Consider the following 25708-nt stretch of genomic DNA (forward strand, 5'->3'; position numbering starts at 1 on the left):
TTCTCAGTTTTAAAGTTTTTAATCTCCCGCTGGTGTTGGGGCAGGGCAGTGTTCAGAGATTCCCGATTCACCTCCCTGACCGGAATCCTCTTTTCTTTCCCTTTTACTCTGTTTTTACCCCTTCTTTTTAAGGCTTGGTTAGTTTTTCTATTCCCATACGTACTTTCTGCATTGTAGCAGTTGTACCTTTTAAGTCACAGGTGGTCTTGCCTATGCTGTTTCAGCATAGTGTTGGGTTCGTTCTCTTGCCAACTTCCCTCATTTGTTTTTACTAATGACAACGTGACTGCCCTTTTACGTTTCCCCTTTATCCGTTTTATTTTTCTGACTATACTGAGATGTCCCGTTAGTAGAATGGAGTCTATTTGAAACAAGGGACTGATGACATTGCTGTTTGGTCCCTTTAACCTCAAACAACCAACCAACCAACCAACCAAAGACTGCGATGGAGCTCCGTATGCCACGGCAAACTGGCTGAAACTGACGGCGGCGGTGCACAAATGCTGCGCAGCTAGCGCCATTCGACGGCCAACACCGCGGTTCCTGGTGTGTCCGCTGTGCCGTGCGTGTGATCATTGCTTGTACAGCCCTCTCGCAGTGTCCGGAGCAAGTATGGTGGGTCTGACACACCGGTGTCAATGTGTTCTTTTTTCCATTTCCAGGAGTGTATATCCTATAAAATCAGCAACTGCAAGAGCTGCCGCAGTAAAGTTTGTAAAAGACTACATTCCTCATGCAGGGATTCCAAAATCTATAATCTCCGACAATGCGAAGATATTTACTGGATATTTATGGAGAAAATTAGTATCACAACTAGGAATAAAACAGATATTTACATCTAGGTATCATCCACAAGGGAATTTAATTGAACGGGCTTTTCGAGAGAACGTACTGTCATGATAAACAAACTATCTGGATAAACTATTTGACCGAGTTAGAGCAGATATATAATAATTTACTGCATAGTTCTACAAACGTTACCCCGAATGAACTGATGTTCAGAGATAAGGAAAGAAACTTTTGGGTAGATAAATTGCCTAAACTCGAGGACACCTAAATGTCATGGGAAGAAAAAATTCGCAATGCTCTCATTAATATTACGAAGAAAGCAAGACAGTGAAAGGAAATCCATGACAGAAACATCAAACGGATTCAGACTTTCAATATCGGACAAAAAATTATTTTAAGAAGACACATCAAGTCATCAAGGTTGAAGAAGACTATCAGAAAATGGAATCTAATTTATACAGGTGCATATATAATAGTTGATATACCGAATCCTGGTGCGTATTTATTAGCATATCCGGATTCTGGAAGAATAAAAGGATTATTTCCCCATGTAGACCTAAAGAGGTACTTTTTTGGAAAGTGTTCCAAATTAAATGAAAGTCTGTATGAAGTATTTGGGTGTTAAAAATGAAGTGCGAAGGACAGTATGCCTCAGCAACTGTGATAGGTTAAATGACAGCATGCCAAGCATCTGTGATAGTTTAATGAACAGTAAGCGATTGCTTCTGTGATAGTATAGGAATATTTAGAAAAGTAAGTGGAACTGTAGCTATTGCTGCTGTGAAGACTTACGGATTATCTAACTACACGATGATCACCAAAGAAGCTAGTGCGTGTGAAATAATATACATTCAGGGAGTGTTAATCTCCAGTGAGAATAAGTTTACTGGAACTATATGATCGATTACGGCGCTTGCGTGTGAGGTTAGTGTTTGTAAACTGACAGTTCACAGGAGGACAAACGAACCGCGTCAGGAAATTAGAATCGATTGCTACTGTCCACAAATATAAAGACTCGCTGGCTCTTTTTTTTTTGGCGCGAGCTAAATTCTATTCAAGAGAATTTAATTAACCAGCTTAGTGTGTGTTCATAAAATTAGAGTTAATAAGAAAGTTCTTCACTGAATTTGTAATAATGTCATTTTCCAGTTGGATTTGTTTATTGTTATATTGCATTCATATATGTTCATGAGAAAATGCGGCATTTGGAGTATAAAAGAGAGAAATTTGAATACTAATTAAGATTAATTTCAGCTGGAGAGGTCATGCGGCAAGACTTAATTAAACGTTCTCTTTCAGCAAAATTTCATTTCAATCATGTATGAGTAAGATATAATTTGTTTTGAAAATTGTCGCAAATAATAAAGTTTTTAACATTCTGACATGCTATCCACATTCGTACTTGAAACCAAATTAGAAAAGATTCAGATCTACTTCCACCTGGAAAAGCCAACGAAAAAACAAATTAAATAAATAAATAAATTAAAACCAGGATTAGAACCTTTCGGCTTACTAAAGAAGATGGATGAAATTATCCATGTTTTCAAATTTGTTTTCCTATCTGGAGTTGTGATATTGTGCAACTACAGTATCGATTAAGACACCTAGGTGTGGAAAGTATAAGACGAATTGATTTTCCCATTCCTCAGATGAAAGATTGGATGGATCAGGTCCATATTTGAGTTCAAAATGAATCTGGAGAAATTCGACTAACCCTTCTCTTCCAGGAATCTTTAAAAGTTCACCATTCCTTAGACGAATTTAGATTGTTTCATGCCACAATCCTGAGGTTCCTTCTGGTCTCTCAAATCCGTTAAGTCTCCTGTCCGGTACGCCAATGCGACGCCAGTCCTCCGTGCCGTGTCCCATGTTCCTGTTTGATCAGTTTCACCGCAGTTCAGCAAGACATCGATGAAGAAAATTTTTCAGAAGATTGTAAAAAATTTGCATGTGTAAAGATTTTTTTGGCTATGAGGCAGATTTTCTTTCCTATGAATTCTAGAATGTCTCTCAAATTTCTAAATTATTCTGTATTTCCTATCATCTGTGATACCTAGTTGGGGTCTAAGCCTCCAGGTTTTTCGGGGTTTCCCTGTGAAGGCCAGTTCCTGAATAGGTAGACCTGATTAACAACTATATATGTCCATCTTCCCTGGTTGTGTACGTGGGATGCGGGTATGCCCCAGTACACGTGAAAGCAACAACTAGGTATCTAGGTAACGAAGATAACAAATCTCTTTCAATTCTTGTAATAAAAAAAAAATCTTACTAACTTCTCAAAATTTATAGGAACGTATGTTCCACAAATTCTAAAGAGTTAGCTAAGCCAATAGTTAGCTCGCAATGTGGATACATATCAACTTTTCTCGCTGCGAGGGGCGACGTAATGTCTCTTGCAGCGGTCTCTCCGCGATATTTTCAGAAATTTTATAAATTATATAACTCAGTACATATCTCGAAATATCTCTTGTTATCTTACCGATTATCAATGCAAAGTAGTTTCGAGCCCAATTATTCCTTGGAGCGTCCATTTACTCCATCGAATAGCTTCTCTGCTATCTATGTTTTCTCTTATAAAAAAGAATAGGGACTTCCTGCCGATTAGTTGTGTAAGGAGGATGTATATGTATGTATTGTTGAGCTAGTCATCATCTTGATGAGATTCTGTATGAGAAGGAATTTAATACATGAACTAAACTAAAGTAAGTGTGTTCGCGTATTATTTAACTCTTTATTATTGACAGTGTCTGCTTACTACGCTTGTTGCACGGGATCAGTGGGGAACGTCTGATTTACATTGGACGAACCCGCCGTTTCGTATGCTCAAGATATCCAGTTACTTCAAATAAATAGGCTAACACGGTCTTACCAGCAGATCTCCGGTCTTCCCCATGTCATCACCGAAAGTTAATAATTATTACAAATGTTTCCAGGAGATTGACTGATAATTTTCGTCGCACCGAGACTTCGAAATTGCTTCAATGCCTTATGGAATTTAGGTTAAGCTCAATTTCATCAAGAGAGAACAGTATTGAACTGTGTGAATGTGATAAGCCTGCTTTGTCAATGAAAATTCCCTTAATATACGCATGTTTTTACTATCCTGATCAGTGAAGCTAAATCAGGCCGGTGTGAGAGAAGTTTTTAAGTTTTAGAAATATTAAACGCGGACATTGGGGTATAGCGAGAACAAAACAACTTGCTCGTCAGCACTGTACTTGGTTCGGAACCGATACCGCGATTACGAATATGTGTTCATCTTGCATGGTGTGTGCCGAACAACAATCAGCACCACCGCGGAAATTCTTTGCATGGCCAAAAGCCACTTCCCTTGGCAACGCTTACACATCGATTTTGCTGGTCCATTCTGGAATGCTCGATGGTTGGTTGTGGTAGATTCATTCAGTAATTTTCCTTTTGTTGTCCGTATGTCTTCAAAGACATCTGCCACCATCCAAGCGTTATCCGCTATCTTTTGCATTGAAGGTCTTCCACAGACTATTGTTTCCGACAGTGGCCCAAAATTCATATCCGCAGAATTTCAGTCATTCCGCAAGGCCCATGGTATTCAACATTTGACGTCCGCGCCGTTTTCGCCACAGTCAAACGGTGCCGCTGAACGTTTAGTCAGGACTTTCAAGTCATAGATGTTGAAGTTGAAAGACTCGCATTCCCGGGAGGAGGCGTTATTGCTTTATTTGTCCTCGTATCGCTCTCAGCCCCGAGATGGTCGCTCGCCGGCTGAGTTGCTCCACGGTCACCCTCATCGAACCTTGATGTCTTCGCTACATCCGCCGCATCAGGTTCCTGTGCAGCGGCAGACACCTGCTTTTGCCCCAGGCGACGTTGTCTACTACCGCAACTATCGAGGTTCACGGCGTTGGTTCGCAGGGCGCATTCTTCGCTGCCGCGACCACGCTATGTATCTGGTTTTGGGGGCATCTGGTGAGGTGCGTCGGCATCTCAATCAGCTGCGCCTCTGTCGTCGCACGGGATCTGCCGCTCCCCGTCTGCTTTCAGCGACGGTGCCGTCCGGTCAGCGCCCTGGGGACCCATCTACTGGCTCGCCTCAGCCCCTGGTGTTACCGACGCTGCCTTCCATTTTGCCCCATGGCGACGCGCCGCCGCCGCCGCCGCCGCTGCCGCCGCCGCCGCCGCCGCCGCCTGTTCTCCCGCCGGCGATGCCCGCAGTGGACGCGTCGCTGCAACCGCCGGGCGCCTCCCTGGGTCACGCGCCGCCGACCGCTTCCCGTGATCAGTTGTCCTCCGTCATGGAACTCTGGCCCACTCCAGCCATATGTCGTCTTCGCCCGTCGGGTGCCCCGGCCCGATGGAGGTCGACCCTTCGGCCCCTCCTGTCTCTCTACGGGCGCATACACCGCATGTTGACGTGCACCCTGGAGCAGGTTTTCAGGCGTTTCCTAGCTCCCCTCGGTCCGAATGGCAGGGTGCCGGTGGCACAGCCTCGCCTGTTGTTAGGCTCCCCACCTCGTCGCATACGTCAACATGGGGTCCTTCCCCCGGCGGGCGGAAGCCTTACGCCACAACCGTCCGCCGATTTGCGGGGGAGGAATGTGGTGTCACCGCCAGACACCACACTTGCTAGGTGGTAGCCTTTAAATCGGCCGCGGTCCGTTAGTATACGTCGGACCCGCGTGTCGCCACTATCAGTGGTTGCAGACCGAGCGCCGCCACACGGCAGGTCTAGAGAGACTTCCTAGCACTCGCCCCGCCCCAGTTGTACAGCCTACTTTGCTAGCGATGGTTCACTGACAAATTACGCTCTCGTTTGCCGAGACGATAGTTAGCATAGCCTTCAGCTATGTCATTTGCTACGACCTAGCAAGGCGCCATTACCAACTATTGATGCTGTAAAACATATACCGTCAAGAGCGATGTTCACCATTTATGGATTAAAGTCAAGTATTCCAGAGCTACGTCCTTTCTTGCTAGTCTCATTTCCTTGGCCTGTTCCAGACCTCACGCCAGCCTGCGTGAGCTAAAACGCGTGCCTTTCGGCTTCCTCTCATAGTGGGTTGGCTGTCTTGCCAGTCCACAACAAATTGTCATGTAACCACTCCGCCACAGGCCTTGCATTATGAACAGGTGCTCAATCGTGTTTAAAGATGCGACCGCCATCCTCGAATTGCTCTTCAACAGTGGGAAGCAAGAAGGTGCTTAAAACTTCAATGTAGGCCCGTGCTGTGATAGTGCCACGCAAAACAATGGGTGCAAGCCTCCTCCACGACAAACACAACACCGTAACACCACCGCCTCTGAATTTTACTGTTGGCACTACACACGCTGGCAGATGACGTTCACCGGGGATTCCTCATAACCACACCCTGCCTTCGGATCCTCACATTGTGTACCGTGATTCGTCACTCTACACAACGTTCTTCCACTGTTCAATCGTCCAATGTTTACGCTCCTTACACCAAGTGAAGCGTCGTTTGACATTTGCCGGTGTGAGATGTGGCTTTTGAGCAGCCACTCGACGATGAAATCCAAGTGTTCTCACCTCTGGCCTAACTGTCAAATTCCTTGCAGTTGATACTGATGCAGTTTGGATTTCCTGTGTGATGGTCTGGATAGATGTCTGCCTATTACACATTACGACCCTCTTCAACTGTCGGCGGTCTCTGTCAGTCAACAGACGAGGTCGACCTATACTCTTTTGTGCTATACTTGTCCCTTCCAGTTTCCACTTCACTATAACATCGGAAACCGTGGACCCAGTGATGTTTAGGAGTATTAAAATCTCTCGTACATACATATGACACAAGTAACACCCAGTCACCTGACCATGTTCGAAGTCCGTGAGTTTCACGGAGCGCCCCATTCTTTTCTCTCACGAAGTTTAAAGGCCACTGAGGTTGCTGATATGGAGTACCTGGCAGTTGGTGGCAGCACAATTCACCTAATACGAAAAATGTATGTTTTGAGGGTATGTCATGCCATAACGGCAAGGAATACGACAGACATCAATCTTACGCGAGCGTAGGTCGTCCTTAACGGAAACTAAGAGTACCCGAATCTTAGATGGAGGTCGGAGAACGCTTTTCACATTATATTTGCCTTCGGTACCACTAGTCTTATTGAAGATGCTCCATGTGCAAGCCACCTTGGAACCAACTCAGTATTCTCATATGTCTCACGGGGCGCTGTTGGTCGATAGCGCAACACACGCCTGCCCTGTCTTTCGCTACATACGTTCTGACGGACGGTGACCTCAAGATGAATCAGCTGATACTCTCAGGATCTGATATTACGTTGTCTCTGTGATCAAAGTATGAAGTACTATCAGCCTGTAGATATGAGTGTGAATTAGCTATCAATAAATATCATATCCCCATAGAGCCAATGCTACCTCACTCGTTACTTAGTAATTTTTACTGTCGATAAATTGTGGCGTCGGTCACCGTTCGTTGTGTTGCAGCGCTAGAGTCTGATGTGATTGTGTTATCTTTTCGGAATTGCTCTACAAACCGAAGTTTTAAACGCGGTTACAAGCGTGCGCTTACGTGTTGCAGTTTTGCCATGAAACTGACAGAGTGCCCACCTGTCTATATACTGGCGGAAGACGACCTCGTCACCCAGCTTCATTCCCTTAAATTATATGCACCGTAAGAATCTCATGTCTGACGAACATCTTACTTACAACCTACACAAATGCCTACTTATAATATTTCACACCAATTAGCAAAACACTAACAGGAAAGCCTTAACCCTTAGAGAAATGTATTCTAGCCGCTTCCACCAACAAAAAATTACATACATCGTGAATTTTATGTGCGAAGACTATGAGGCCCTCGAGAAAGCACATCTAAACAGCACCGGGGCGACCACCATCGCTCATCAACTGAGATGTTTAGGCCATGTTCCCCGCAAACGTGATACGATATTTACACGACATGTCCTTTATAGCGAACTTTTCTCTGGCATTACACCTCTTAAGTGTTGTAAGATACTGCTGAAACACGTCATGAACACGAATGGTATAAATAAGATATATGAGAAGTGTATTGTCGACCGTTTACTGTGGAGGAATAGTGAATCCTTTGCTGTTAACTCGTCAGAAGGAGAACACCGCAGACATGTAAAAACAAAGAGTCTAGAACAAAGCTCCATCAATTACAACTTCGCCCTCCTCCAAACATTCGATGCGATTTGTGTGAACGTATTGTTAGTTCCAGGTCCGGTCTGTTCACTCGTGGGAAAAACATCCATGCTTTGGATAACATCGGAAGTTCAATGAGGCTTTTTGCGGATGATGCTTTAGTATATCGAGAGGTTGTAACAATGGAAAATTGTACTGAAATGCAGGAGCATTTGCAACGAATTGACGCATGGTGCAGGGAATGGCAATTGAATCTCAATGTAGACAAGTGTAATGTGCTGCGAACACATAGGAAGAAAGATCCTTAATCATTTACCCACAATATAGCAGGTCAGCAACTGGAAGCAGTTAATTCGATAAATTATCTGGGAGTAGGCATTAGGAGTGATTTAAAATTGAAAGTGGTTAGCACACTGGACTCGCATTCGGGAGGACGACGGTTGAATCCCGTCTCCAGCCATCCTGATTTAGGTTTTCCGTGATTTCCCTAAATCGTTTCAGGCAAATGCCTGGATGGTTCCATTGAAAGGGCACGGCCGATTTCCTTCCCCATCCTTCCCTAATCCGAGCTTGTGCTCCGCCTCTAATGACCTCGTTGTCGACGGGACGTTAAAAAACACTAAACCAACCTAACCATTTAAAATTCAATGATCATATAAAGTTAATCGTCGGTAAAGCAGATGCCAGACTGAGATTCATTGGAAGAATCCTAAGGAAATGCAGTCCGAAAACATAAGAAGTAGGTTACAGTATACTTGTTCACCCACTGCGTGAATACTTCTCACCGGTGTGGATCAGTACCAGATAGGGTTGGTAGAAGAGACATAGAAGATCCAACGAATAGCAGCGCGCCTCGTTACAGGATCATTTAGTAATCGCGAAAGCGTTACGGAGATGATAGATAAACTCCAGTGGAAGACTCTGCAGGAGATACGCTCAGTAGCTCGGTACGGGCTTTTGTTGAAGTTTCGAGAACATACCTTCACCGAGGAGTCAAGCAGTATATTGCTCCCTCCTACGTATATCTGGCGAAGAGACCATGAGGATAAAATCAGAGAGATTAGAGCCCACACAGAGGCATACCGACAATCTTTCTTCCCACGAACAATACGACACCGGAGTAGAAGGGAGAGCCGATAGAGGTACTCAGGGTACCCTCCGCCACACTCCGTCAGGTGGCTTGCGGAGTATGGATGTAGATGTAGATCCATGAGCAGAGGTCAAATGCTGATCCTATGTGGGGACAAGGTACGCATACTCGGAATCGATTTGCAAGAGTTGTCATCGTTACACACAGTCAGTCTTCCAGTAGTTTTCCCAAATAGTGCACAGTCAAGAATGGTTTTCCATCAAAGAAAAGGATGGCTACCACTCATCAGTCTCATCTTCATGATTTTCGACAAGTCCATTAATATTTAGCCAAGGTATCAGTGTCTCATCCACTGCACCTTCTATGCTGCATATCGTATCACAACACTGCCATCCACCCACAATGGTGAGCAAATCTTGACAAAGCAACTTTTGCGTGGTGTACTACTACAAAGTCACAATGGACGATGAGACCTAGACTATACATGGAAAGAACTGCTACAGCATACTAGAAGCAGTACCGAATGAGACCAGCAGAAATTACACTTTTATTCACAGACAATAGTTACACTGAATTCATCTCTATTCATGATAGTCCCCTGCACATTACGAAAGGTATTAGCAGGGCGTGTAAACACTAAAGATGGAAGTGCTTGCGCTGCAGTATGCTCCTAGGCTGGCCGCAAGGTTGGTAAGGAGTTCAGACAGGGCGTTCTGTTTCTCCACCAGTGCGACTGACAACTGCTGGATGGTCGTTGGTACCTGTAGACGTGTTGCAATAAGTCTCACCAACGCATACCACACTTGATGGATGTTATTTAAGTCGGCGGAGCGGGCAGGCCATTACATTCTTCGAATAACTTGTCTTTCCAAGAACTCCTCCACCTGCGCTATTTGGTGACCTTACGGATTGTCATCCACAAAAACAATGTCTTGCCGACTGCACGCCTGAAAATTGCGCACAATGCAACATTACACCTCCACACATCACAAGACTTGGACCACCAAAACGCTCATGCACAGCAATGTTGCTCGCTGCACTACGGCTTGCCACCTCTCGCCTTATGGGAATACGTCCAGTTTCGTCGTAAATGATCGTTTTGGTGATCTCAGAGTTCTGTTGTGGAAAGACATAATGTTGTTGGGCGTACTGACCTCCATATCTTTAAACATGAAGCACTCAGTGGCCAACGATATTTCGACACTTTACTGCTTATATATCGATATACTTGTTTGTTGCCGCAATGAATATTTACACACATAAAAAAAAATTTTGCATTACCTCGGTACCCAGTGTTCCGGAACCTGCACAAAAAATTGGAATAAATATGAACATATACATCATTTCCGTCCTCTATACTGCTCATGAAAAACGCACAATGCATGTTATACCACCATACAGCGAGACCTCCAGACATGGTGGTCCAGATTTCTGTACACACCGCTACTTCTAACACCCAGTAGCACGCCCTCTGGCATTGATGCATGCCTGTGCTCGTCGTGGCATACTGTCCACAAGCACATCAAGGCAATGTTGGACTAGATTGTCCCACTCCTCAACGGCGATTCGGTACAGATCCCTCAGAGTGGTTGGTGGGTCACGTTGTCCATAAACATCCCTTTTCAATCGATCCCAGGCATGTGCGATAGGGTTCACATCTGGAAAACATGCTGACCACTCTAGTCGAGCGATGTCGTTATCCTGAAGGTCATTCACAAGATTTGCACGATGGGGGTGCGAGTTGTTGTACGTGAAGACGAATGACTCGCCAATACGCCGCCGATATGGTTGCACTATCGGTCGGAGGATGGCATTCACGTTTCGTACAGCCGTTATGGCGCCTTCAATGACTACCAGCGGCGTAGCATTGGCCCCACATAAGGCCACCCGAAAACAGCAGGGAACCTCCACCTTGCTGCTATCGCTGGACAGTGTGTCTAAAGCGTTCAGCCTGACCGGTTTGCCTCCAAACACGTCTCCGACGATTGTCTGGTGGAAGGCATATGCGACACTAATCGGTGAAGCGAACGTGATGCTAATCTTGAGCGGTCCATTCGGCATGTTGTTGGACCCATCTGTACCGCGCTGCATGTTGTCGTGGTTGCAAAGATGGACATCGCCATGGACGTAGGGAGTTTAGTTGCGCGTCATGCAGTCTGTCGCGCACAGTTTAATTCGTAACACGGCGGCCTGTGTCTGCACGAAAAGCATTTTTCAACATGGTGGCGTTGCTGTCAGGTTTCTTCCGGTAATCTGTAGGTAGCGGTCATCCACTGCAGTAGTAGCCGTTGGGTGGGTAAGATCGATACATGTCATCGACAGTTAATGTCTCTCTATATCTCCTCCACGCCCGAACAACATCGCTTTGGTTCACTCCGAGACGCCTGGACACTTTTCTTGTTAAGAGCGCTTCCTAGCACAAAGTAATAATGCGGGCGTTATCGAACCACGATACTGACCGTCTAGCCATTGCTGAACTACACGCAACACGAACCGTGCTCCTCCTCTCGGTGGAATGACTGGAAGTGATTGGCTGTCGGACCCCCTCCATCTAATAGGCGCTCCTCATGCATGGTTGTTTGCATCTTTGGGCGGATGTAGTGACTTATCTGAACAGTCAAAGTGGTTGTGTTTGTGATAACAATATCCACAGTCAACGTGTATTTCACTGTGTGAAACTGCAGTCCGTTTGGTCTCCCAGGCACTCTACTGGCAAATGAATCATTAACACTAGACTATCGCTTGATTTGAAACCTAGCTGAAGAAATACATGTAGTTAAGAGGCAAAAATACACTGCTGTGATCACTTAACTGATTTGCGTTGGAATCGTTGTGTCTCTGCTGATTGCAGCTGCTGCGTGTGTCGAAACTGACGTTGGTTGCTGACGTAGCCGCTCAGTCCCGATGAGTGAAACCACAGTTGGCCACCACCCCAACTCGTCGAGTTCCGCTGCCACCTTTCCGCTGCTGCTATGCGTACATCACATAGCTAGCCTCACGCGCACGAAATAGATAAATTTTACGATATATCCACACTGTCTAAACCAGGGTCGGCCTCAATATGCTGAAACGCGCGGGAGCCGGGTGTGCGGGCCACGCGCGGGCTTTCTCGGAAGTAACCGAGACAGCGCGACATTTCGTTTAGTATTGGGTGGCATTTTTCGGTTGGCATCATTCCCTTTAGTGAGGAAGAATTGTGTTATCAGTGCTGTATACCCTTCGCTATTTGTTCGTTGTATGAAGGATGTTGGACCAATAGCTGTTTGTACAAAAAGAGCGTAGTGATCTATCGTCGCAAGCCCTTAAAACTGGATGGTAATGACAGAAGAGAGGGATGAGAATTCTCAATAACAATTATGCTGTCGCATAATCCACGGGTACCGAAAATTGGCCATGAAATGACTTTACAATACCATACAGAAATAATTTAAATACTAGTTGACCTTCAAAGAGTGAAGAATTACAACGATCGGCAGACGGGATTCGTTGTTGTGTACAGCAGGAAGCACTTTGTGCTAAATCTGCAAGCACAGATTACGTGATGAAATTCGTTGCATGAACAATAAGATTTCTGAAGTCGCACACGTTGTTCAACTGTCAGTTGCAACAGTTATCAATGGAAGTGAACGAAGAATCTGGAGATTTTATATTTTATTGCGGAACATTTTTGTTAAGTTAAGAGGTATGTGGAGAAAAATTTTCGTTTTATAAAATGCTATTTTTGAATTTGTGAAGGAAAAAGGAATGTAGGAACGAAAATTAGAACATTTGAAATAGCTTGCAGACATCGCATTGTACGTGGACTCGACGGCACGCAGCGCTCAGTAAGACATCGAAAGTGGAGAAGCAACTTATTTCTGGTTTGATGAGGATGCATTAAAAAGAAAATTCGCATTGTACAAGGTACGAACTCTGACAAACACAATCCAGCTAACGAGGCTCACCTTAATGTGTGTGAAGAATTCATTGTGGCCCTGACAGAATAACAGGGATAGTTTTCTTACTGTTTTGAGGCCACTGGAAACATTACATCTGTTTTCAAACTGTTTCCCAGACCGTTGGCCGTTTCAGTTGGAAGTGCCTCTGTGCATGTGCAGACGTCATTGACTGATCTTCAGTGCTATTCCAGTTTTATACACAAATCTTTTTAGATTAAAACTGTCCTGGACTTCTACATTGTCTTCGTTATGCAGAGTTATCACGTTTCCGTAATGAGGCTGCAAAAACTCTACAACATTATGCTCAACATATGAATGTGAAACACTTTTGTTTGGATTGTGAAACAAAATATGTTACAATTACCTGCCTACCAGAGTGACAGAATCTGTGAAACTGTCTACGTCTTTCCGTATGCCGATAGTTCGCACCGTGTAAAAAATTATGTCTTCAGAAAGACAGAAATAAAAAAAATAGTAGTGAAAACTTGTTTCTCTTTTGATCTATGCCTTTCACAGATGTGAAATTTCAAAGAAACTAATAATCAGTGTGATTGCAGTGTCATTTAGATGCATCGTACTCGCAGTATGCACCTTCTCACGCTCTGGAAGGGTAGGGGAAATGTACAGCCAGGCGAGGCAGCTATGGTATTCGAGCCAGAGCACGACTCAAAAACCGAATCCTTTGTCACCGCTGGTCTAAGCGGTTCAGCATCAGTGGGCTACCTCCATTCACAGAAGTCCCTACAAGTGCAGGAGTTCTGCAACATACTTACGAATCCTCGCATAAAAACTGAGAATATTATCGAATATCTTCCTTTGTGTGTAATGTAATATACATATATATTTTTTTCTTTATTGTATTTCAATTCCCCATTGGGGTGGGCTGGCAGCAGCATATGCGCTGCTCTTCTACCGAAAGACATAGAACAAACAATAGAAGACATTTAAAAATTACAAAGGAGAGAATATGGTGAACATAGATAAAAAAAGGGGGAATATCATGGAAGGCAACAGACAAAAAAAACGGGGTGACCGTAAAATTGAGATAAAAAACTGTTAAAACTTTAAAAGTAGCACACACAAAAAGCCACACACTGCGACAATTAAAAGAACACAAGGCACAGTATGACTGGAGCATGAAAGGTATCGACAGATGGCGTAGCACATAATAAACACCGACAGCAAACCTCAAGGCAGTACACCATTATAATCACACCTCTTGACGCACAGGAGAAACAGCACTAAACACAACACTGATGTGACACACTCACGATGATCAAAACAGAGGATCTGCCAGGCGCAAGGAGATGAGGGAGACCGGAATATGGGAGGGAGGGGAAGAGATGGGGGAGATGAGCGGGGGGCGCGCTGAAGAGGGCCAGGTAGTGAGGGATGTGGGAAGGAAAGAGGCAAGTATGGGGTGCAGGGTCTCAGGGGTGGGGGAGGGGGAGGGAGGAAAATCTGCTCTAGGAGAAGGAGGGAAGAGGAAAAAAGGGGGCCCTGGGGAGGGGGGAACAAGGTCAGGTTATAGTTGGAAGGAAGGGTAGATGTCACGGCGAAGTTCGTCATCCGGGAGGGGGAGGTGTTGGAAATTGCCTTGATGAAGGAGATGGAGGGTGTGGAGGTTGAGATACAGCGATAGAGGCGTGGCAATGGGCGGGGGGTGGAGAGGAAGGAGGACACCAGAGGGTGGGGGGGATCAAGCCTGCGGACAATGTAAAGGATGCGGAGATGTTGGAGGAACAGGGGGAGGTGGTGTAATGTAATATAATATCTGAAATAGTTATATACGATGCAGCTGCCGGATGACATACAAGAACAAAAATATCCCATTTAAAGTTCTCATTTGAGACGCTCCAGATCAATCCTAAACACTGTGTCGCTACAGCCTGCAAGAATACTCCTTATAAACTTTGGGATCGGACGCGGCCGCGAGCGCGGAGTCTGTAATGTTCTGTGTGACAGTTTTCGGCGCCCAAGCTCACGTTTGACTGTTGAGATAGGATGACTGTAAGCTAGTTGGTGGCTGGGTATGGCTGGCCACAGCAGAAATAGCTTTGTAGTTCGTCCGCTAGATGTCGGTCCTCTTTGAGCTCTGCTACTGGAGCGGACACCACATACGCAAACTTCTGATGCTAGAAAACGGCTAACTCAATCTGGAAGCACGTGGCCGGTATTTCCGGTGATCTAAAGCCGTTAAGGAAAAAATGACGGGAAGCGCCACCATGAGAGGAGAAAGGATCTTTTTAATGACAAAATATTCAGACATGGTCTAACAAAGTGTGGACTTAGTAAGATATTGGAAATCCAGTATCACAGAAATGAAGCGAAATTATACCTTGTACGAGGGTATAAGTACACCCTCTGTGCGATGAATAGTTTTAAGTTATTCTGTGTTTAACTACTTATAAACTGTATAAACTTTAAAAAAATTGTAACTGGGTGATAATTACAGCGTTTTTCATAAATGATTATCACTGGATAGATCTCAATGAGAACTATCAGAGAATGAAACCAAAATACTGATAAACGTTATCGTGTTCGAACCATAGGTCGTAATGTGCATTTCGTGCTCAAAATCAGGCAAACTTAGCCACAAGATCAATTTATATCGTAAAAAGTAGTGGCAGCATAAAAGAAAACAATAGATAGGAAAACAGAAACAGGTTTATAATTAATTCTGAGTATATGTTAACAATAATATCACCAAAAATAACATTTTTAATGTTAAATACGCAACTTATGACAAACCAGTGTGTGTGTACTGAAAATTTAATTGCAGCGCTGAAAGTAGGCAAGACCTGCGCTTTTTTAATCACTAGGTATCCTATGATGCTCCAGTGAACTAAATAAACTGCTGCTAGAACTAATATATATATATATATATATATATATATATATATATATATATATATATATATATATAACGGGTGATCAAAAAGTCAGTATAAATTTGAAAACTGAATAAATCACGGAATAATGTAGATAATGGCTCTGAGCACTATGGGACTTAACATCTGTGGTCATCAGTCCCCTAGAACTTAGAACTACTTAAACCTAACTAACCTAAAGACATCACACACATCCATGCCCGAGGCAGGATTCGAACCTGCGACCGTAGCAGTCCCGCGGTTCCGGACTGAGCGCCTGAACCGCTAGACCACCGCGGTCGGCAATAATGTAGATAGAGAGGTAAAAATTCACACGTATGCTTCGAATGACATGGTGTTTTATTAGAACCAAAAAAATACAAAAGTTCAAAAAATGTCCGACAGATGGCGCTTCATCTGATCAGAATAGCAATAATTAGTATAACAAAGTAAGACAAAGCAAAGATGTTGTTCTTTACAGGAAATGCTCAATATGTCTACCATCATTCCTGAACAATAGCTGTAGTCGAGGAATAATGTTGTGAACAGCACTGTAAAGCATGTCCGGAGTTATGGTGAGGCATTGGCGTTGGATGTGGTCTTTCAGCACCCCTAGAGATGTCGGTCGATCACGATACACTTGCGACTACAGGTAACCCCAAAGCCAATAATCGCACGGACTGAGGTCTGGGGACCTGGGAGGTCAAACATGACGAAAGTGGCGGCTGAGCACACGATCATCACCAAACGACGCGCGCTAGAGATCTTTCACACGTGTAGCAATACTTTGTTTTTTTCTATTTTTTTTGGTTCTAATAAAACTCCATGTCATTCCAAGCATGTGGGTCAATTTTTACCTCTCTATCTACATTATACCGTGGTTTATTAAGTTTCCAAATTTATACTGACGTTTTGATCACCCGGTATATATATATATATATATGGCATGTTCCATTGATCGTGACCAGGCCAAATATCTCAGGAAATAATCGTCAAACGAAAAAACTACAAAGTCCGAAACTTGTCTATCTTGAAGGGGGAAACCATATGGCTCTTTGGTTGGCCCGCTAGATGGCGCTGCCATATGTGAAACTGATATCAACTGCGTTTTTTAAAATGGGAACCCCCATTTTTCATTACATATTCGTGTAGTACGTAAAGAAATATGAATGTTTTAGTTGGACCACTTTTTTCACTTTGTGACAGATGGCAGTGTAATAGGCACAAAGATGTGGCTCACAATTTTAGGCGAACAGTTTGTAACGTGTAGGTTTATTAAATCAAAATACAGAACGTAGGTACATTTGAACATTTTATTTCAGTTATTCCAGTGTGATACATGTACCTTTGTGAACTTACCATTTCCGAGAACGCATGCTGTTACAGCGTGATTACCTGTAAATCCACATTAATGCAATAAACGCTCAAAATGACGTCCGTCAACCTCAATGCATTTGGCAATATGTGTAACGACATTCGCCTCAACAGCGAGTAGTTCGCCTTCCGTAATGTTCGCACATGCATTGACAATGCGCTGACGCATGTTAGGCGTTGTCGGTGAATCACGATAGTAAATATCCTTCAACTTTCCCGACAGAAAGAAATCCGGGGACGTCAGATCCGGTGAACGTGCGGGCCATGGTATGGTGCTCCGAAGACCAATCCACCTGTCATGAAATATGCTATTCAATACCGCTTCAACCGTACGTGAGCTATGTGCCGGTCATCCACCATCTTGGAGGTACATCGCCATTCTGTCATGCACTGAATCATCTTGTAGTAACATCGGTAGAACATTACGTAAAAAATCAGCATACATTGCACAATTTAGATTTCCATCGATAAAATGGGGGCCAGTTATCCTTCTTCCCATGATGCCCAACCATACATCAACCCGCCATGGTCGCTGATGTTCCACTTGTAGCAGCCATCGTTGATTTTCCGTTACCCAATAGTGCATATTATGCCGGTTTACGTTGGCGCTGTTGGTGAATGACGCTTCCTCGCTAAAAAGAACGCGTGCAAAAAAATCTGTCATCGTCCCGTAATATCTCTTGTGCGCAGTGGCAGAACTGTACACGACGTTCATAATTGTCGCCATGCTATTCCTGGTGCATAGAAATATGTTACTGGTGCAGTCGATGTTGATGTAACATTCTCAACACGACGTTTTTGAGATTCCCGACTCTCGCGCAATTTGTCTGCTACTGATGTGCGAGTTAGCCGCGACAGCAGCGAAAACGCCTACTTGGGCATCATCATTTGTTGCAGGTCGAGGTTGACGTTTCGCATGTGGCTGAACACTTCCTGTTTCCTTAAATAACGTAACTATGCGGCGAACGGTCCGGACACTTGAATGTTGTCGTGCACGTTAACGAGCAGCATACATAGCACACGCCCGTTGGGCTGTTTGATCAACATAGCCATACATCAACACGATATCGACCTTTTGCGCGGTTGGTAAACGGTCCATTTTAACACTGGTAATGTATCACGAAGCAAATACCGTCAGCACTGGCGTAATGTTACATGATACCACGTATTTACACGTTTTTGACTATTAGGGCGCCATGTATCACCCAAGCGAAAAAAGTGGTCCAACTAAAACATTCATATTTCTTTACGTACTACATGAATGTATAATAAAAATGGAAGTTCGTATTTAAAAAAAAACGCAGTTGATATCTGTTTGACCTATGGCAGCGCCATCTAGCGGGCTAACCATATTGCCATCTGGTTTCCCTCTTCAAGCTAGACGAGTTTCGTTCTTTGTAGTTTTTTCGTTTGATGCTCATTTCGTGAGATATTTGGCACGGATATTATCAATGGACCACCCTGTATAAAAATAGATGTATACTGTCCCATGTCCAGGAAGGAAGTATACTGGATTTGACTCATGTGACCTCAGAGATTATAAAGACTCGGTCGCCATCTTGACTCAGTCAGTATTCGCAAGCAGTCTTGGATGGGTGGCGAGTTGGTCGTCTCGTGAAAGTATTGAGAATATTTGTAGTATTTTAGGTCTATGTACAAAACGAATTTTTTTTTTTCGTCAGGAGCCGATTCCGAACTCGAAAATCTTACAGCCGATCTTGAGCGTGGATTCGAACTTCCGATTTTCACCTGTTGGCTTCTGAGATCTTTAACTTGAATCTGAAGCAAATAGGACAGAGTTTTCCGAGGTTTGGAGTGACTGGAGCCCTAGCTGAGATACTGTCTGGTTATTTACGTTCTCGCAAACGAAAAACATTTATCCTTGAAAGCTGATTAAACTTCATGCTGCGGATCATGAAGAAAATAAGGCAAACAATATAGTGAAACTCAGAGCCTTGTGAGTAGTGAACTTTATTACCCAAATCTCGGCCTGCGTTGTGTCGAATAATTTGGGTATTGAGAAAATTGAATGGTTGGTCTCTAGAAGTTAACGCAGCTTGTCTTAAGAAAAATCCAACTTCTCACTGTCGCCTTCATGGTGTGCTACCAACTAAAACTTTCATAAACTGTTAATTTGCATAGTAATACTGTTTGACATATCTATTGGACTTTGACTTTCAAGTGACATGTGTTGAGTTCAGTACTAAAATTTTACGTTCACATATTGTCCAGAAATTAATATTTAAGCTTTCAAGCCGAAGTCCTTGGAATTTAAGGAGCTTCCCTGCCGGTTTAAAGTTTGTCAGTTTTTATGATGATGGCAACTCGTTTAGTAAAACCTTCCATTCATATTACCGTATACTGAATATAAACACGAGGCTGTAACCGGTTTCGACAGATTAATTAGACAATGCAGCAACTTTTGGCGAAATACAGTGAAGTACTTTAAATAAACTACTGAAAGTAATTAAAGGATCACTTACTCGAGGCCCCATCTATTTCCCCCATTGAGATTCAGAAATTTGAAATTTTGCGCAAAGGTGTTTACAGCACTTCCGTAATGGTGTAAAAGCATGGTCACCTGCGACGACATCCTACGCCCGACTATGCTTGCCACAGCAATGTGTAGACACATGCGAAATAAAGAACTGAGCTCCGACGTTCATTAGAGGTGTACAGTGGGTTAATTACGACACATTTTCACTAGAATTTAGCAATACAACGGTGGACGAGTCACACGAGGGGAAGCTCGTCGCATTCCTCGTAACCACATTTCACACTTATTTCTTTCGACGCCTCTGCGATGGAGATCAGGACCGTCATGCAGAGCATTCAAATCGTGCAGTTTTATTGTGGATGGTCTAGATGGTTTTTCACAGACACCGCCGCTCAATATTCATATCAAAAGCCCTCAGAGGGTGGCATTAACGGTGTCAGTGACCACCATACACTGAGATAGGGGTTGAATCGTGTGGAGAGTGCCAGCCAGCATTGTCAACGATTGTCAAGACTATCGTCTTGTACTCATCCCACTCTGAACAGTTGTTTTCGACAGCAAAATGTGTGGAAATTAAAGCCCCAAGAGGAAGTGTGATTTCATTCTCGCACTTTATACTAACCCTTTAGGACTTTTCATGTCGATACAGAGTGGTGGTGTGTCTCAGTTATGTCTGTCGGACACCCATAAAAAAAACATGGCTTGAGTACTCGGCGTCGTGTTTGTCAACTCCACTGCAGAGGAGTGAGAAGGAGAGTGAAATATGGGATAGAGGGACTGTGACGATCTTCCTGACTCCTGACAGGACGACGGTCGCAGGTTCGAATCCTGCCTCGGGCATGGATGTGTGTGATATCCTTAGGTTTGTTAGGTTTAAGTAGTTCTAAGTTCTAGGGGACTGATAACCTCAGAAGTTAAGTCCCATGGTGCTCAGTGCAATTTGAACCATTCGAACCAGGTCGACGCTGGCATTGGGTAGATTCGTCGTGTATTTTGATGCCAAAGTGAGATCATTAACCCACCTTACACCTTACATTAACATCTGAGCTCAGGCCTTTAGTTTGCATGTGTCGACACCTGGCGGTATGAAGCGTCCCCGAGCCAGAGGCTGTAGTCGCAGGGCGCCACGCTTTAGTACCGTTATAGACGAAGTCTGTAGCTAACTCTGAGTCAAATTTCAAACTTTTGCGTTGTACTGGGAGACATTTACGGTGATTCTAAAATGTGACACTGTAATTGTGTGGCGAAGTGTACAGGGTGACAATTATTGAACTATATGAAGTAAAATCGTCATAATTTCTGAACGGTTTGCGTTAGGACGTTCAAACTGCACGGTTGGCAACAGGCCATAATGGGAATTAGTATGCCTTGCATATTTCGGTTTGGCAACAAAGCCCACTTTCATTTGGATGGGTTAGTCAATAACCAAAACTGGCACATTTGGTGAACTGATTATTAGCATTTAGAAATCGAGTAGTCTCTTCACCCTCAACAACTGACTGTGTGGTGTGCAGTGTCCAGTCACAGATTAATCAGTGCGATATTCCGTGATAGCACAGTGACTACTGACCAGTATGTGAAGATTTTGGTAAATGACTTCATCCTCATCATCCATCCATTTATCTGAATAACAGTGTAGTGTACTGTACCGCCGTTGCTATCGACCCTTGTGTTGTACAGGCTTCTCTTTGTTTGGTTAGAACATCTCAATGTTAGTTAGACGTCCAGTGAGAGAGCACTTTGATTTCCTGCTGCTAATAAGGCGAGTACACCGTTCGTTTGTTGCATATTCTTACGAGCTTCAAACAGGAGCGGCTGCAGTAATGGATAGAAACTGTGACTGTTGTGTACAGACGCGAGATGAGTTGGCGACCTTTCGCTCACAGCTCCAGGCTGCTTTGGCTTCCGTGACACTGCATGAGGCTGCTGCCAAGGGGCGTCACTGTTTTTTTCTGTTGAAAGCGACTTGTTGAGTTCTGTTTGCAGTGAAGTCTTGAATCCAGTAACAAGTCTGGCCCTATATTCAGTAAGCTCGTAATTTTTCATTGAACGGCAGTGCGGGACGGTGTTAAATGCCTTTCTGAAGTTTAGGAACATGGCATCAACCTTAGTTCTCATGTCTACAGCAGTACGTACGTATACCGTGGAGGAGATGAGGGAGCTCAGTTTCGCAGGATCCCTGTGTGCGAAAGCATAGTTGATTTATATGGAGGAGATTTTCGTTCTTCAAAAACGTTATAATACATGTGCATAAACTTTGCCCTATAATTCTACAACACACACTGATGTCGGAATATGAGCCGGTCACTGCGTACATCTGTCACAGCAGATGGCAGGGCTACTGGCACCACCTGTAGCACTGGTAGAAAGAAATATAAATGAATGCGTAAGGGAGAAATTGGGAGCTGGCAATTTCTGTTTTCTTTTCGTTTGTTTCTTTTGCACCTAATTATAACCGCACATCATTCACTGTTGGCCACTGGATGAACTTGATGAGAGGGGATGCTTTCGTACTTATCACCTGTCAGAGACGTATCTAGACGTATCTGGGATCCCATGCCACTACAACTGCACACGCCCACACCATTACAGAGCCTCCACCAGCCTCAACAGTCCCCTGGTGACATGCAGCATGCATGGATTCATAAGGTTGTCTCCATACCAACACACGTCCATTTGTACGATACAATTTGAAACAAGACTCGTCCGGCCAGGCAACATATTTCCAGTTATCAACAGTCCAATGTGGTGTTGACGAACCCAGTCGAGGCCTAAAGCTTTATGTCGTGCAGTCATCAAGGCTACACGAGTTGGCCTTCTGCACCGAAAGCCCATATCGGTGATGTTTCGTTGAATAGTTCGCACGCTGATGCTTGTTGATGACCCAACATTGATATCTGCAGCAATTTGCGGAAGGGCTGCATTTCTGGACGTTGAACGATTCTCTTCACTTGTCGTTGGTTCCGTTCTTGCAGGATCTTTTTCCGGTCGCAGCTATGTCGTAGATTTTATGGTTTACCGGATTCGTGATATTTACGCTACACTCGTGAAATAGTCGTACGGGAAAATCTCCACTTCACGGCTGCCTCGGAGATGCTGTGTCCCATCGCTCGTGCGCCGACCATGGCGTTCAAACTGACTTAAATCTTGATAAGCTGCCATTGTAGCAGATGTAACCGATGTAACAACTGTGACAGACACTTGTTGTCTTATGTAGGCACTGCCATCAGCAGTGCCGTATTCTGGCTGTTTAGATATCTCTGTTTTTGAATACGCATGAGTATACCAGTTTCCTTGGCGCTTCAGTGTATATCTTCACTCATATTCTAGACGGTTTACCGTGTCCAGTTTATAGGTGACATCCGTAAAGAAAGCGAACGTTATTAGGTAACGTTCGCTTGGTGTGCCACACACCTAACGTACAGGTAACACGTACTCCACTGTAAGTGACGAAAGCCACTACGAAAACTGCTGTACTCTGCGCTTACTTATGATAGCCCACCGTAGCGACGATGGGTTTACAACTCTGCCTGCTACCATCTTGTAAATGGTAGTAACTAGCACTTTCTTTTTAGCTGTTAGATACCCTTTGTAGTTCCAGCCACTGTTAGACGCTGAGAAATAACAACTAACACACAGGAGTGGGTACATATTAAGGTACCAAAGATCACAATACCTGTACTTGTACCACGAACGTCTTGTATACTCAGAATCAACTACACACATTTTATTTTACGGAAATTAATTGCTTTAATGTGAGCATACACAAAATGTAAGAAATGGTTCAAATGACTCTGAGCACTATGGGACTTAACGTCTTACGTCATCAGTCCCCTAGAACTTAGAACTACTTAAACCTAACTAACCTAAGGACATCACACACATCCATGCCCGAGGCAGGATTGGAACCTGCGACCGTAGCAGTCCCGCGGTTCCGGACTGCAGCGCCTAGGACAGCACGGCCACCACGGCCGGCCACAAAATGTAGAAATGTATTGTTACAAATGCGACTTGGTCTTCTTGTCTTAGCATACTGTTTTAAAAAGCTTTAGGATGAGATACATAAAGTAACTCAGACTATTACAATGTGAATGTTGTGTACCGAGGGGCTCCCGTCGGGTAGACCTGATGTTTTTTGGATGGGCGTAACTTGACTGAGATATGAAAAATGGCTCTCAGTATAGACTTACCGTTTAGCGCTCACGTGTTCACACTTAAATACCGGATATTTTACCCAGGGTAAAATACACATTAATGGCTTGCTTGTGCCGCGTGTGCTTGGAGATACCAACCAACCTAAAAATATACTGTTTGTTATAGCTACCATTATTAATCTGTAGATGGAGAAAATGCTGATATAAAGTTGTTCAGTACGTTGTCCTATACCCCTAACATCCTATACAATCTTACACAACACAACAAATAAAAAACCGTACCTATCAAATTCGTCAACGTAAATAATCACAATCATCCAAGTGCGACAGACAGACAAAAAAGCTTACATTGTATTGTAAAGGACAGTAAACACAACGAAATAGCGTAAGTTTTGAACACTGCAAAATTGCAACACAGTAGTCAACCGGATTTATTTGTTGTTAAACACGTATTGAGGCGTACTGACAACAGAGTGCTGTTTCTGTGCGTAGTTTTGCCATCAGTTATAAACCAGCTGAGTGGATACTATAGCTGGAATATGTGAATAGACATACAACCCTGCAAACCATCTGTTGTCGTAGCATACGTGATATGTGATCTTGTTGAGAAGTTCATTAATAAAAGATCCTGTTAAGTCATCTAATCAAACTTATAATTACAGTTGTCTACAATCAAATGTACTATGTATACAACGTTTTTCATATTTTAGTTTCTTCATACTTTTATGATTCTCATGTTTTTTCTTGTGATAATGTCACATGTTTATGTTTCATACTTGCACTCCATGATATTTCTTGATAGTTTCGTTTACGGTGGTGTGTACTACTGCGTACCTTCTATAGTTTGCTGGATACTCTCAAATCTCCGTTAATAGCTGCCTCGTCAAAATCTGCCACCGTTTGACCATAATCATGTTTGCAATCATACCGGAAGTTTCCCACAGAAGTATTTCTTCTAATGTTTTAGTCACTCCTCATTAACGTACACATTATTACTATTTACAGTGATTTTATGCAGTTTAATCCTTCTGCAACTCAATATAGAGCTCTTCCCGTTCCTTATCGGAACATGAGTACATTGCACGATAAATTTTAGAAACACTCCCAGTAAATACGAGTGTCGATCAATAACTAATGCCCCTAGTGTTGTTACATTGTTTGAAATAAATACGACAACGTCCTTTTAGTTCTTTCATGATTCGCTGTTTCTTCTGCACGTCTGAAATATTTTGAACAATTATGAGACATAACAGAGCAGTAGTTAAATATTATATCTAGAATGGCACAGACGCAAGAAATTCATTACAAGCATTGTGCTGTTATTGATTTCTTGTTTGCTGAAAACATGCTACAGATCCATAGCCTAAACGATTTTGAACTGTGTTTGGTAAAGATGCTGTTTTTAGGGAAGTATTTTTGGGTGATGGGGAAGAGCATTCAAGCGTCAGAAACTGCAGAAACTGACCTCCATGTTCGGCCACGTTCTGGACGTCTTGTCAGAGCCACTGCTACTGATAGCCCGAGAGCTTTTACCAGCAGGGCCTACATGCTCTTGCACGACACGGGTGAATGTAAATAGAACATTTTATGGTCCACGTTATCATGCAGTCGTGCTTGGTGTAGCACGATACCCTGTCTGAGTTCCCTCAGCGTACTACTGTCATTATTCTTGCCGGAATACAGACATTTCAGAAGCTTATTACCGCTAAAGCAGCGCGGGACAAGCCTGTTCATGCTACACTAGACTGTTAGTAAGGATAAAGGTAGATGTATTTTTGACGTGTGATCACTGTCCACTACAACCCTGAAAACTCTAGTTCTTTTCACTAATTTCCCTCTTTCTGATACCTGGTATCATTTTCGTAGAGACTGTTTC

This window comes from Schistocerca piceifrons, chromosome X, assembly GCF_021461385.2.
Source record: "Schistocerca piceifrons isolate TAMUIC-IGC-003096 chromosome X, iqSchPice1.1, whole genome shotgun sequence".
NCBI classification, from domain to species: Eukaryota; Metazoa; Arthropoda; class Insecta; order Orthoptera; family Acrididae; genus Schistocerca; species Schistocerca piceifrons.